The sequence below is a fragment of the Schistocerca gregaria genome, chromosome X (assembly GCF_023897955.1).
Source record: "Schistocerca gregaria isolate iqSchGreg1 chromosome X, iqSchGreg1.2, whole genome shotgun sequence".
In the NCBI taxonomy this organism is placed as follows: domain Eukaryota; kingdom Metazoa; phylum Arthropoda; class Insecta; order Orthoptera; family Acrididae; genus Schistocerca; species Schistocerca gregaria.
The window spans coordinates 335,373,079-335,388,444 of NC_064931.1; the positions used below are offsets into that span (position 1 = coordinate 335,373,079).

At 42.8% G+C, this 15,366-nt stretch overlaps 1 protein-coding gene across 1 annotated transcript in view; it reads right to left on the reverse strand.

Annotated features, from left to right (window-relative positions):
• LOC126299253 (inositol-pentakisphosphate 2-kinase-like) overlaps positions 1 to 6,830 on the reverse strand; it is a 100,673-nt gene extending 93,843 nt beyond the window's left edge. Inside the window, exon 1 of the mRNA XM_049991048.1 lies at positions 6,763 to 6,830. The gene's annotated coding sequence lies outside the window, so the exon portion shown is untranslated. The remainder of the gene's footprint in view (positions 1 to 6,762) is intronic.
• Between the last annotated feature and the right edge of the window lie 8,536 nt (positions 6,831 to 15,366).

The following is a 15,366-nucleotide window of genomic DNA, read 5'->3' on the forward strand; positions in this document are numbered from 1 at the left end:
TTAAATGCTGAATGGGCAGTGGAATGTTAAATTCTGAACAGAATATATACGACAATAGTGAGCTGATCACCGGGCCCAGGCTGCATCGTTGCCCGATGACTCCCAAGCTCAAGGTCAACCTCCCCCTTCCCTCTAAAATGGTTCAAATGGCTCTGAGCACTATGGGACTTAACATCTGAGGTCATCAGCCCCCTAGACTTAGAACTACTTAAACCTAACTAACCTAAGGACATCACACACATCCATGCCCGAGGCAGGATTCGAACCTGCGACCGTAGCAGTCGTGCGGTTCCGGACTGAAGCGCCTAGAACCGCAAGGCCACTACGGCCGACACAAGAGAGAAAACTATTTTTAGAAAATTCCAGTTAGGCAATCTTCGTCATATTATTTCATACTTCAAATGCTTTTCTACTTATATACGACCATCATGAACGTTTCATTTTTTAGGCAGGATCTTACATGAATTCCTTGTATGAAGCACTTAAAATGAAAAAATACAATGTTTTACAGCTGCATATAACACTTCATGATAAAATGTTCTACGATGATTATACACTAAAAAACATAGAATCTGACAAGAATTCCGCTAAACTGCAGAACCAAACAATCTCTTTTCCACATAGTCCTGGCTTTTCCGATATGCTCTATTTTACCTGTTTTCTGTATCACTATTTTTAATATTACTTTGTACTACTTAGTTCATTTATTTGAAGCGTTGAAAACGATGACCTACATTAAATATTTTATAGCGCTCGCACAAAAAAAGAAAAATTTTTACTGCCACATTTTTCACTAAAATATAGTGTTCTTTGGACAGACCACACAATGTTGCCTCCACATCTGACCGACTGTGCGTAACAAATCTGGGGTGACGGTACTCACGACTCCAGAGAGTGCGGCACCACAGTCGATAAGCCGCGCTTAGCTTAGCGGCTCCACTCGTAGCGCAGCAGCTGTATGGGTCGGCAGTACGAACTATACCGAGGTCCGCCAGGGGCATTACGTGTGTGGATAGCGATTGGTCGATGCCTCGTGAAATACTGGTCCATTGAGCTACGGCGGACAGTTGTGTTCAGTGCGCCGAGTCGTGTACAGCGTCCAATTACCGCCGAGTCTACAAGCTGCAGTCGTGTGCGAGACTTAGGTCCCGTCGGCATCGAAGGCCAGCTGTGTACTTTACGAAGGCAGCACTCAGAGGCACAGTGGCAGGATATTTTAGAGGACTTGTAATAATTTCAAACATCTAACTGTACTGGACATTTCACAAGATGGTTCAAATGGCTCTGAGCACTATGGAACTTAACATCTGAGGTCATCAGTCCCCTAGAACAGAATTACTTAAACCTAACTAACCTAAGGACATCACACACATCCATGCCCGACGCAGGATTCGAACCTGCGACCGTAGTGGTCGCGCGGTTCCAGACTGAAGCGCCTAGGACCGTTCAGCCTCTGCGGCCGGTACATTTCACAAGAAGAAGCATCGTTTTTGTTGAGTATTTCTACAATTTTAATAAATATCATTTTATTAATAATTGTTGGGAATCTTTCTGGTTGAATATAACCTACCCTGTCCTACTGCATCCCCAATAAAATTCGTGGCTACAACAGTCTTCTCCCGATGGTGTGAATGGTGACAGACAAAGTTCCTATTAGGGATAAACATTTTGGACTCTGCTTAGCGACACCCTCTTATTGTGAGGCATATCATGCGGTGGCATCCTGCACCTACCATTTTACCTTTATCGAGCAATACAAGATATGGAATTAGACGGAGTAAAAGTTCGCATCATGACTAGACCAATATGATAAATGATATCTTTAAATGAAGTTCTGTGACCAGATCTCTATAAATTTTAGATCGACAAGAATCTTATTGTTTCTTCTTCTTACTTTTCATTTTGTCTACTTTTTATTGTTTTAGTAATTTACATAAGTCATTGTGCACAATGCTTTATTTTACTTTTGTATTCCTGGCTGTAAGTCACTCTTCATCAAGTTTCACATTCAGAAGATTGGCTATTCATCGGCATAGACAAAGTATCAGCCAGAGTTTCTTAACTCGCCTTCGAAACAACCAAGAAGTAAAAATATTTTAGTAGATCGCCTTGATAAGCTAATTACTTCAGTAAAGTGCTATCGCCGTGGAACGCGATTTCGGCAAGAATAAGGTGGTTCAGACGGAATTTTTTTTAATTTATTGGCTTTTCAGCTGTGCTTATTCAGCTGTCAATTATGACGGTACGAAAGTATGGACACCACAACACCCAGCTCCCGAGCGGAGAAAATCTCCGACGCGGTCGGGAATCGAAACCGGGCCCCTTCGTTTAACAATCCGCCGCGCTGGGTGCAGTCACCTAGGCGAACTCTAAGGCGATGTCGGAGGCCCAAATTAAAATAAAAAAGCTTGGGTGACAGAGCGCTTCCCAAACAAGCGATGATCTATATCAAGGTTCCGGTCCTCCACTATTTTTTAAAATCAGAAGTAATACTATAAAAAAGTTTCATTCTGTCACTCTAATTCTGCTACGCTTATGTAAATGCTTAGTATTACTAATACTCCAGCTCATTAACAAAAGTCTTGTATATTAGTATTACCTTCGTTGTTGTCTTTCCTACTGTCCAAGTCATAAGATGTGGGATGTTGCTGCACCATTTCACTGCGCGCATTTTCAATTATTTTGGCCAGCCAGAGGGCATTTGCCTTTACTTTCCCAGTAGTCTCACGCTTACAAAACTGTGTCAGTTTCAAACGGCCGCTAAAGACTACACTGTTGTGCGCCCATAACACCATATCCATCCACCATCAGTTTCAAATTAGCACTGGCGTCTTCCACATTCTTTCACAGCTTCCACACTCGTGACTTGTTTGCTAGGCATCTGGCACGGTGTCACTCTACCAGGGGTTCCCAAACTTTTCCTCAGACGGTACACTTTGAAACCCTGGTACTTCGATGAAACGCCGTATTTATTATGAAGGTTAATAAAATTTTTAACAATGAGAAAAACTTGTTTTATTCAGCGATTACTTAAATTTTAAATCATAACTAATAACACAGAAACCACAATAAAATGAAAAAAGTATCGTCAAAAGAAGGGAAAAAGGCCAAGTTATTAATAAGTTTACGAGGAATTCTTAATTGTTTCTTGTGGAACACAGTTTAGGGAACTCTGCTCTACACAGTCTCGCCAAACATAGACCAACGCATATCGGCATCTACTGCACATCATATGTGTGATCCTGAGGTTTGATGTATAGTGTGAACAACGAACTGGAGGCGTACATACTGTTCTATGTGTTTAATCCTTTCGCGGTTAAATTTTATTTTACATTTGTATGACATATACAAGGTCAAAAACTGTCTTCCTTTGTGATAAATAATACTCTTTCACAACCAAAAAAATTTTAAGTTGCCCGATTTTGATAATCGATGAAGCGGGAAACATGTCTCCCGCAAACCTAACTAGATCCTCGTTTTCATGTGAACCTATGATTTTCAGAGTTAAATTTTTAATATTAGAACGATTTTATCAGGACGGCAATTTGGAAAAAAGTATAAAGAACAGTAACGAAACACAATTATTCTTCCGAAAATGAAAAATATTCAATAACGAACAAATTTTCAACACAACATTTGAATATGGCTTTGACGTGCCACACACCAATGTTTTCTATAAAGTTTTCTGGAACATATACGTCCTTCTACATACAAATTATGTACAAAGCAGTAGAATTGCTGAGGTGCGTAGTAACGTTTCAAAACGATGTCTATGATATATAAGAAACTACAATTAATTACTTCAGTATCTTGGAATGGAGAAGATGGTGATTTGATCTGATTTTCGCGAGACAGGCACACTATAAACACACGACGCCCCATTTGATCGCTCACAATCTTCTATACATCTTCCCCATGGTCCGTAGGATTTTTTCCCGAGTTCCGAAAGCATCTCGCCACATACTAACACTAGACAGCTATGAGATACGGACATTCAGACCTGCGTACTACTTTAGTGGGACATATGTACCCCATAGCCACGAAAGGGTTAAATGTCCAGTCTTTTTTTTTTTACTTCTCTCTTACAAGGGGTTGCGTCAAGAAATTTCTACTGATTAAGGTGTGGAGAAGACGGAGTACCTCATTCGGAGGAAAAAGTAAGTTCACCAGTCTCAAGCCAGCCACACTTACAGTGGAATGACACACGTACACAAATGACATGTGGATACGGCATTTTCGGTCGGGAGTCCCCTTCTGGGAAATTTCGGCCGCCTGGTACAATTCTTTTTATGAGACGATAATTCGGCGACTTGCGCGTCGATGACGATGAAATTAGATGAGGACAACATACACACCCCGACCCTTCAGCGAATCGGACCCAGGACCCCGTGATCGACAGTTCGTAGGGCTAACCACAAGATCACTAACTGCTGACACGCACACTCAGCCTTTACATTTTTATGTTGCACTCAACAACATGCGTATATTGTGCATTTTCTGTTTGTGGTTTAAAATGACGTAATTTATGTTTACTTCTGTCTAATTGTGATCCTAAAACTTATCAAGTGTAACCTGAAAAAGAAACAAAGCACAGAGACAAGATGTTTGGCCTGTTCTGACACTTAAATATAACTAAATTTACCTTGTTCTCCTCATCATCCATCTCAGTTTATTCCTCATCTCAGTAAATAATAACATTAGGGATTTTTTCCTTCATAATTCTAAAATCCAAATGATTGTAATAAAGGAATGACGTGATGCAACGTACTGGAGGTAGTAAATCGCTCAGCCGAACTTAGTTTCTCGGCAATTACAGCAGAGCTCGCGGAGCTGAGCAGCCTGCCCGTGTCGCGTGCCACTGCACGTGAGATCGATTTTCTGACCACTCGACATCAGTCGATACTTGTGACGCCTTGCTGTACTAATTCACACCGATTACAATGCGTTCATTGTCATCACATTGTTACTGGCACCCGAAAGAGGTGATTTGTGTATTGTTCATTACAGGTAGTCAAGGAGGTCGTTGCTGCTTAGGGAATGCTTCTTCACGTGACGGTGTTGTAGCACTTATATTCTTGTACATACAACTGTAAAAACCAAACGGGGTGGTATATTCGTTTGTAAGAAATATCTTCAGCTTGGATGCGACACAATCAACAAATCTCTCAGACAAGTGTATTTAATGAACACAACCCTCTGTTTGTACGTATCGCATAAGAGCTTATTACTGCGAGGTGATGGACATGTAAGACGCTGCGATTTCTTGTAAATTATGTTACAAAACGTACGAAAAAATTAATCCACTTAATATTAAAAATATAACTGGATCCATTAGGCATATTCGCACAACTCTGGCGTCTGGTATACGAAAGATCATGGATTAATTCCAATTGTGGACAGTGGGAGTGGGTTTTGATATCTAAGTCCTGCTTCTATATGATGTACTGTGTTGTTTGCAGGCCCTTTGCATGCCATCTGTAGTCCTGACGTTTTCACAGATGCCCACCATAATATCGGTAGCTGGTGTGATGTAGGGAAACGAACGCACGAACCCTCGTTATCGACAACACACAGAGGTGACAAAAAACGTTTCTTATATTATTGCCCTCCGAATGAACATTTTCAAACAACAGATCAAAGACAAAAATTTGTGGCCGATCTAGACTTACATTTGTATGAATTTTTATGTTTCCCGGTCAAGATGGCCTCACAATTTACTTTATTTACCCCTGAGGTGACATTCCCGCATTGCTGTTTTCAACATATTTAATATGGCGTAAATATGTAAGTCTTCTGATAGTATTATACATTATTCTGAAAAAAAAACTGCCACATAGTATGTGTTTAAAAAGTAAGATTTATCATTATACTACTATAAATTAAGCAGTAGCACTTTTCAGCTAGTTATTACATACTGCACCAATTAACTTCCGTGAAATAAGGGAACTCCCCAGAGACGGCAACTATACTCCTTAAGCATACTGTGAAAAGAAACTGAATAAGTATTGGATGAGTCTGATTTTATGGTAGCTACAGAGGCCTATTTTGATAAATGTCGATAACGAAACGAACTCATAGTTATCTGACAAATCCAACACATCAGAGAAGAAGGCAGCACTAAAGCATAGAGAGGGGGGTATCAGGAATTCCTGATTACGACCACAAAGTCCATCAAATATACGAGTATACAAGGACTAGACGTTTGTTTATGACTGAGTATTAAGTGTTTAAAAATATTGCAATGTAATTCAACACTGAAATGTACTTAGACGCCGTACGGTAAATTAGTGAAATGAAAGTTCACTATCTTCAGCTGACTGTGGGAGTACCTTTATTGTGATGTCAATGAAAAGTATACATGTATCTGTGAATGAATTCTACATCGTTGATTTGGCAATAAAGATGTCCCAACAGTCAGCTGAAGCACTGAAGTTATTTCTGTACTCCAACATGCACAGCGGCTATGCGCCTATTGTAGGACAATAGACGCCACTTTTCATTTAACTACACATATGTATCGATGTAAGACGTACCAGTTACAGAATACTAGCAGTCATATAACTCAGTCGTAACGAACGTGGTGGACACACACACACACACACACACACACACACACACACACACACACACACACACACACAAAGAGGGCGAGAGAGAGAGAGAGAGAGAGAGAGAGAGAGAGAGAGAGAGAATGAATCTGAATAACTCACTATTTAGTGGTGTAGAGTATGATAAGGAATAGGCGAAGCCACAGCAAAGTACCTGTTGTGGTTGTGCAGGCGGCGGGCAATCAGCTGGTTTGCTCGTGGCTGGCGGCTCACGACTGAACGCCAAACACGCCTCAGCCGGCGCCGGTGCCGCCGGAAAGATCTGTGGTGGGGCAGTAGGCGAGGGAGGGATGGGGGAGGGGTTGGAGGGGTGCCTCCTTCCGCGAAGTCCGTCTGCCTGGCGATCTCGCGCAGCCACTGCTGCTGCCGGATTTACGTCACTACACAGCTACCTTTCCCCGTCTCGTCTCACTGGCGCTACTGCTGCACACCGTGACGTCACAAGCAACGGATTCGAAGCCCACGAGAGACAGGCCGCGGCGCGTACGTCACGAAGGTAGTCCTGCGCTCAAAAAATGGTTCAAATGGCTCTTAGCACTATGGGACTTAACTGCTGTGGTCGTCAGTCCCATAGAACTTAGAACTACTTAAACCTAACTAACCTAATGACATCACAAACATCCATGCCCGAGGCAGGATTCGAACCTGCGACCGTAGCGGTCACGCGGTTCCAGACTGTAGCGCCTAGAACCGCACGGCCGGCAGACCTGCGGTCACTCGCTCGCTCAAATCAGCAGACGAACTACGTTTCTACACCTGTTAACTAGAAACTAGGCGTGTCCGTACAAACGAAAACTGAATCTTCTACTGGAATCCGCTATTATGGAATGTTACTGTTATTAGTCCTATAATGGTGGGAAGTCCTTGGGCCTAATTATAATTTGTTACGGCTGTACTGGCGTACAATAAAATAAAATCATGGTAAAATGATTATCAGTTGCATAACGCACCACTTCCAGCATGTAATAAGTACTGTTAAGCAGAAGAGACTAAATGCTATAAACAAGCATTTATACCATTTATATCGAGTATTGATCTTAAATTAAATTTTGCTGTAGTACTGTTAATCAGTAAGACTTCATAATAGCAGATTCCAGTGGAAGATGCAATTCTCGTTCGTACTTAAACGCCCAGCTCCGAGTTAACAGTTTTAGAAACGCATTTTGTCTGCTGAGCTGAGCGAGCGAGTTCAGGCCTACCTTCGTGACGTACGCGCCGCGGCCTGTCTTTCTCGTGGACCTCGCAACGGATTAGGTCTACTTGGGTGCGATGAGGGATGAGGAAGAGTCTCGGTGTGAGCCGGGAGTCCCTTCTGGGATTAAATCGTCTGCATATCCACATAATCACCTGACGTGGCTTCAAATGATCGCCATTGTTACAGAGCGAGCATTTCTGATCGATAGTTAGTTGGTTAATTGGTTACGTGTATCGCAGATCATTTGAACGATTCTGAGTTCAGAATATGTACACATGGTCCCTCTTATCATTAATGAACACATTATTTTTTAGACATACTCGTACAAATGCACTTAAAAGCAAGGTTTTTTCCGCGCTACGAGTTTTGAAACAGAAGTTCGTCTGTGGAATAATAGGAATTGTGCAGGAGAAATAATTTTAGGTTAGATTGTAAACTTCCTTTGCTTTCTGTTAGCCATTTTATGTTATTGGGCAAATGGGTCAAAATTTTTGTTGCTGCATATCGGTCCCATTTTTGAGCTACTGGCAGCTTTAATAACGGGTAATGTACGTCATTCTTTCCTGTAGTGTTGTAGGTATGGACATCACACCTCTTCTCAAATTGTGATGGATTACTTAGCATGAACTTCATTAGTGAAAATATGTATTGTGACGGTGTACTTCAAATGGCAAACTGCTTGAAGATGTACCTACATGACGACTACGAGTGAACATCATATATTATACTTACTGCTCGTTTTTCTGCAATCAGTACTTTCTTTCTAACTGGTGACTTACTCCAGAGAATTATTCGACAAGGCATCATTGAGTGGAAATATGCAAATTATGTCAGGAGGCTGATTCGTTTGTTTCCAACACTAGCAATTCTACAAAGAGCAAGACTAGCTGAACTCAATTGTTTAAGAATCTCAGTCATATACTTCTTCCAGTTCAAGTTTTCATAAATGTGCACACCGAGAATTTTGGATCATTCTGTCCTATTTGCTGGTTGCAACGTTGACCATTCCGGATGGCCGTAGTTGGCACAATCGGACAATAAGCAAATCTAAAAGATTACTGCAAGTCGGTACCAGACGGAATAACGTAAGGAGGGGAAGGAAGGATGCAATTTGACGTCAAGTCGACATGTCGGTTAGGGACAGAACATCAGCTGAGGTGGAAAATAATGGAGAGAGGAATCGACATTGGAGTGATGAAGGGATCCATCGAGCATCGAGTGCTAGTCTGGAGTTTTAGGCTACGAGAAACATAAAAGAAGATGATCGCCTCTCACAATCACGATAATGCAAAAATTGAGAGAGGTAGGGAGATAGGATATATGGCTGTCAGCAACAGAAGAGGATGATCTTTTTAAAAAGGAATTTCAAGATTTTAAACATGACTGAAACAGCAACTGTTGAAATTCTTCACGGTAAATGATGACAGCCAAAACAGTTGCAGAATAAAGATTTATTAAAATTCTTGACCACGGTTTCGGTATATCTAAATATACCTTCATCAGACGTAAAATACACCTGAACAGGAAGACACCTTCATTAGCAAAAACTTAACATCGCAACTGAGAAAGAAAAAAACACTATAGCTTAAATAACTGTGAAATTACCAGTGTATTACAGGCACAAAAACTTTTAGTCACTTACTAAAATCACATCCGGCAATGTGTTTGTATAAATGGAGATGATGTTTTAACTACTCACGACGCCTTTGGCACAATTGTTTTATGAATCTCCATTGCCGGATGTGATTTTAGTAAGTGACTAAAAGTTTTTGTGCCTGTAATACTCTGGCAATTTTACACTTACTTAAGCTATAGTGTTTTTTCTTTCTCAGTTCCGATGTTAAGTTTTTGCTAATGAAGGTGTCTTCCTGTTCCGGTGTATTTTACTTCCGATGAAGATATATTTAGATATACCGAAACCGTGGTCAAGATTTTTTATAAATCTTTATCCTGCAACTGTTTTGGGTGCCATCATATACCGGTAAGAAAGGAATGTTAAGATCAAACGTCTCGTCTACTTTAAACCCCTTGTATACGAGCAACTTTCTTGTCTCACTCGACTGCACGTGGCAAGTAAATCTATTGCCTCGCCCCTAATTCCCTTCTCACGATTGATCGGTCTTGTTTATATGCCAGTACTAAAATTGTGGATATTCTGAGTGCTATCTGCTGTAAAAGTGACGCTATAAGGTACCAACAGCCTAACAAAAGTTTGGGTAAAGAATTATCAATGATAGCCGAGGTTACTAATAGTCAAAGCCAAGCTCATAGTGAATACTGCTGACGAAGGTGCAAGGTAAATCCTCCTCTCTTCTAGAAGCTGAAAGAGAAGGAAAAGTGTAGGCCAAACATTACAACGGTAGGAGACGGATACTGGCAGAAGTAAAGCTGTGAGTACCGGACCTGAGTCGTGCTTCGGTAGCTCAGTTGGAAGAGCACTTGCCCGCGAAAGGCAAAGGTCCCGAGTTCGAGTCTCGGTCGGGCACACAGTTTTAATCTGCCAGGAAGTTTCATTACAAAATCACCTCATCAATTTGCTCGAGAAGATAAATACATATAAAAACATGAAACAATACTTATTCTACCTTTGGTGTCTTGTTTCTTTGTAAGCGCCAAACACCATATTAAACAATTTTCTTCCATCAATAGAGATGAACTTTACCTGTAGAAACTATTTTCGTTAGACTTATATCTGTTTACGTTCTCATCTATGCACAGCGTATGCCTTTTCTTTTCCCCGGAGTTGTAAAACCTAATTTAATTATTTATTTATTTGTGTTCAGGTATTTTACCTGTCCGGAGAGAGACCTTACAGAGAGAAAGTGTCAGATCCTCAATCAGCCTTCAAGTAAACTGTTCAAAATGGTTCAAATGGCTCTGAGCACTATGGGACTTAACATCTGTGGTCATCAGTCTCCTAGAACTTAGAACTAATTAAACCTAACTAACCTAAGGACATCACATACATCCATGCCCGAGGCAGGATTCGAACCCGCGACCGTAGCAGTCGCGCGGTTCCGGACTGCGCGCCTAGAACCGCGAGACCACCGCGGCCGGCTGTAAACTGTAAAATACTTACTAAGAAGACAGATAATCTATTACTATAACATGAGTGGAAGCGGCGAGAGTTGGTAAACTGACTCAGCCGTCCCCCGTTTCTTCGTGTGTCCAGTGTTTAACGTACTCTACTCTCAGCACTGTCAATTGATCACTGGCGTCAATGACCCACTCGTGAGGTGGTGATTTACACATGGGCACGTGCCGTGCTCCCACCACGAGTAGACGCTGCTGTAAAACGGGCTTTTGGGTCTTTCAGAGATTAAGCACTATAGAGCGCGTCATGTCGGAGGGCGGCACAGCTTTGAACTGTTCAGTGCATCCCCCTCTACTAACCATTGTCTTCCCTGCACGCCTAGCTGTGGACAACGGTAGACGTCGGTAAATGCTCTCCTCTAGTATACGATGTGACAGTTGTCACACGTGTCTGAGTTCTGTTCGCGTGAATGTGAGTGTGTGTATGTTGTCTAATTCAGAAAACGCCCTTTTGGCTGAAATCTTACTTTTTAGCAGTCTTTTTGTTGTGCCTGTCTGCGATTCAGCATCTCTACTACATGGTGAGTAGCAATCTATGCTTTTCATAATATTGTCATTATTCCATCTGGATTCTCCATTGTTATATTTATTTCGAAACGAAGTCGCCCTGGCGACGAGCACCTTCCTCCTGGCAAGAGGCCGATTAGTTGATACCGTCACTGTACAATTTTTAAGTTTCTTGACAGAGCCACATAACCTCTGTTTACACGTCTTCATCACTATCAAAGTGAAGTCCTCAGATGTGGTCTTTAAGTTTTGAAAACACATGAGAATCGGATGGGGGCCAAGGTGGGAGAGTATGATGACAGTGACCCAAGGCGTCGGTTTGTTGCAAGTGCCGCAGCAAAGTGAGTGATCTGGCATTTTCATGCTGAAGGTGAGGGTGCTCGGTGTGTGGACGAACTCTTATAATTCGAAACTCGATTACTGCACTTCGTTTCTCAAGCACTGACGTAGTTACACACCACCGTGTTACACGCTACAGTTCTGATGCCTGTAGAGGCAGAGGCCTTGAAGTATGTAAGGATGAAAAATAAAGATGTAGAAAGTTGATAACGTGCGTTTTCCTTAAGACTTTTCACACAAAAAAGGGGGGGGGGGGGGGTCAAGGGCTCTAGGTACTATGGTACTTAACAGGTATGATCATCAGTCCCCTAGAACTTAGAACTACTTAAACCCAACTAATCTAAGGACATCCCACAACACCCAGTCACCACAAGGCAGAGAAAATCCCTGACCCCACCGGGAATCGAAACCGGGAACCCGGGCGCGGGAAGCGAGAACGCTACCGCACGACCACGAGCTGCGGACTTGGGGGGGCGGATTAAGTTTTAGCACCCCCTCCTACATAGTCTACGTTTATCTGTATGTTTATTACAGAATCTTGTAAAAATTTGACGTAAATTGGTGAAGAACTTTTCGTGATTTTTGCTAACAAGTTCCCTATTATAAAGTAAACACACTTTTGTATATTACATACATACATCAAGAATAGTTTTCCATCACCCCAGTTCCCAGAACTCCTGAAGATAGACGTTGACTGCGGATACTGTATCACAGACACAGTCCCTTTCACTGTTCAGAGATATCACTAAACCCGCCCAAAGATGTAAACAACCATGCACGAACAGCAACGGAGGTGGACCGACAGTCGATCAGTTCCAGTCATTCCACCAGGAAAGAGGTACGCGGCTCGTGTTGTCTGTACTTCAACCATTCCCAGACGGTCAGTGCCGCGGTTCGATCGCATCCGCATTGTTACTTTGTGCCAGGATTGGCTCTCAACAAGGGAAGTGTCCTGGCGTCTCGGAGTGAACCGAAGCGATGTTGTTTGAACATGGAGGAGACAGAAAGAGACAGGAACTGTCGATGACGTGCCTCGCTCAGGCCGTCCAAGGGCTACTACTGCAGCGGATGACCGCCACCAACGGAATATGGCTCGGAGGAACCCTGACAGCAACGCCACCATTCTGAATAATGTTTTTCGTGCAGCCACAGGACGTCGTGTTACGACTCTAACTATGCGCAATAGGCTGAATGATGCGCAACGTCACTACCGACGACCATGGCGAGGTCCATTTTTGCCACCACGACACCATGCAGAGCGATACAGATGGGCCCAACAACATGCCGAATGGACCGCTCAGGATTGGCATCACGTTCTCTTTACCGATGAGTGTCCCATATGCCTTCAACAAGGCAATCGTCAGAGACGCGTTTGGAGGCAACCTGATCATGGTTGCATGCCTTAGACACACTGTCCAGCGAGTGCAGCAAGGTGGAGGATCCCTGCTGTTTTGGGGTGGCATTATGTGGGGCCGACGTACGCCACTGGTGGTCATGGAAGGCACCGTAACGGCTGTGTGATACGTGAATGCCATCCTCCGACCGGTAGTGCAACCATATCGGCAGCATCTTGACGAGGCATTCGTCTTCATGGACGACAATTCGCGCCCCATCGTGCACATCTTGTGAATGACTTCCTTCGAGATAACGACATCGCTCGACTAGAGTGGCCAGCATGTTTTCCAGAGATGAATTCTATCTAACATGCCTGGGGTAGATTGCAAAGGGCTGTTTATGGACTACGTGACTCACCAACCACTCTGAGGGATCTGCGCCGAATCACCGTTGAGCTGTGGGACAATCAGGACCAACAGTGCCTTGATGAACTTGTCGATAGAATGCCACGACGAATATAGTCATGCATCAATGTAAGAAGACGTGCTACTGGGTATGAGAGGTACTGGTGTGTACAGCAATCTGGACCACCACCTCTGAAAGTCTCGCTGTATGATGGTACAACATGCAATGTGTGGTTTTCATGAGTAATGAAAAGGACGGAAATGATGTTTATGTTGATCTCTACTCCAATTTTCTGTACAAAATCCGGAATTCTTGGAGCCGAAGTGATGCAAAATTTTTTTGATGTGCGTGTATTTAAAAAAATAGAAACTTTTTTCCTGATGTTTATTAGAATATCGTGTAAAAATTTCAAGTACATCGGTGAAGAACTTTTCGAGATTTTTGCTAACAACATCTCCTCTTTATATAGTGGATGATTATTACTAAACTTCGGCTACTTGAGAGGGCTCCCATGACAAACGAGTGATCGTAGGGTCATGAAACTTTGCGATAGTAATTGAAAGGACATGCGGAAGAGAAATAACGAATAAACAATTGAAAGAAACAAATTTTACTTTCCACATGCGCGTGTAACATATGTTAATTACATACCAGCCGGCTGCTGTGAATGAGCGATTCTAGGCGCTTCAGTCCGGAACCGCGCTGCTGCTACGGTCGCAGGTTCTAATCCTGCCTCGGGCATGGATGTGTGTGACGTCCTTAGGTTAGTTAGGTTTAAGTAGCTCTAAGTCTAGGGGACTGATGACTTCAGATGTTAAGTCCCATAGTGCTTACAGCCATTTGAACCATTTGAATTGCATACCATGTTTACGTTCCAGATTGCTGCGTCGACCATCTGCATCCACGACAGCCTGGAACCGCACTAGAGAGTGCTCTACTACTGTCCGAAACAACGGTGGGCCACGGAATATTCAGACTGTGATTACGTAGTATTATCAGAACCATAAACCGATGAGCCATGTACGTAACTTCCCTGTTTTCTGTTAAAACCACTGACAGCAAAAATCAAAACAGCATATAGCTATGTATACAATTTTTGTTTAAAATTGTATATAAGGAAAAATAATGTTTACAGTAGAAAAAAATTGTATAATGGGTTAAATGTCCTGTTATCGTAATTAAAACTGAACGCGAGAAGGAAAACTAAGCTACACATTTCCACAACAGAACGTAGTACAGCATTTTCTTTCGCGCAGTCCGTTTTAACGGGAAAGCTGTACATTGTTGTTTCAAAAAATTTGGTGGTCAAAAGTATCCGGCCACCTGGTCGAAAATGACTTACAAGTTCGTGGCGCCTTCCATCGGTAATGCTGGAATTCATTGTGGTGTTGGCCCAGCATTAGCCTTGATGATAGCTTCCACTCTCGCAGGCATACGTTCATTCAGGTCTGGAAGGTTTCTTGGGGGAATGATAGACCATTCTTCACGGTGTGCTGCTCTGAGGAGAGGTATCGATGTCAGTCTGTGAGGCCTGGCACGAAGTCGGCGTTCCAAAACATCCCAAAGGTGTTCTATAGGACTCAAGTCAGGACTCAGTGCAGTGCGACTCTATTACTGGGATATTATTGTCGAGTAACTACTCCGCCTCAAGCCGTGCATTATGAACACGTGCTCGATCGTGTTGAAAGATTCAGTCGCCATTCCCGAATTGTTCTTCAACAGTGGGAATCAAGAAGGTGCTTCGCAATAAGGGGTGCAAGCCCCCTCCATGAAAACCACGACCACACCATAACACCCCGCCTCCGAATTTTACTGTTGGCACTACACACGCTGGAAGATTACGTTTACCGGGCATTCGCCAGATCCATGCCCTCCCATCGGATC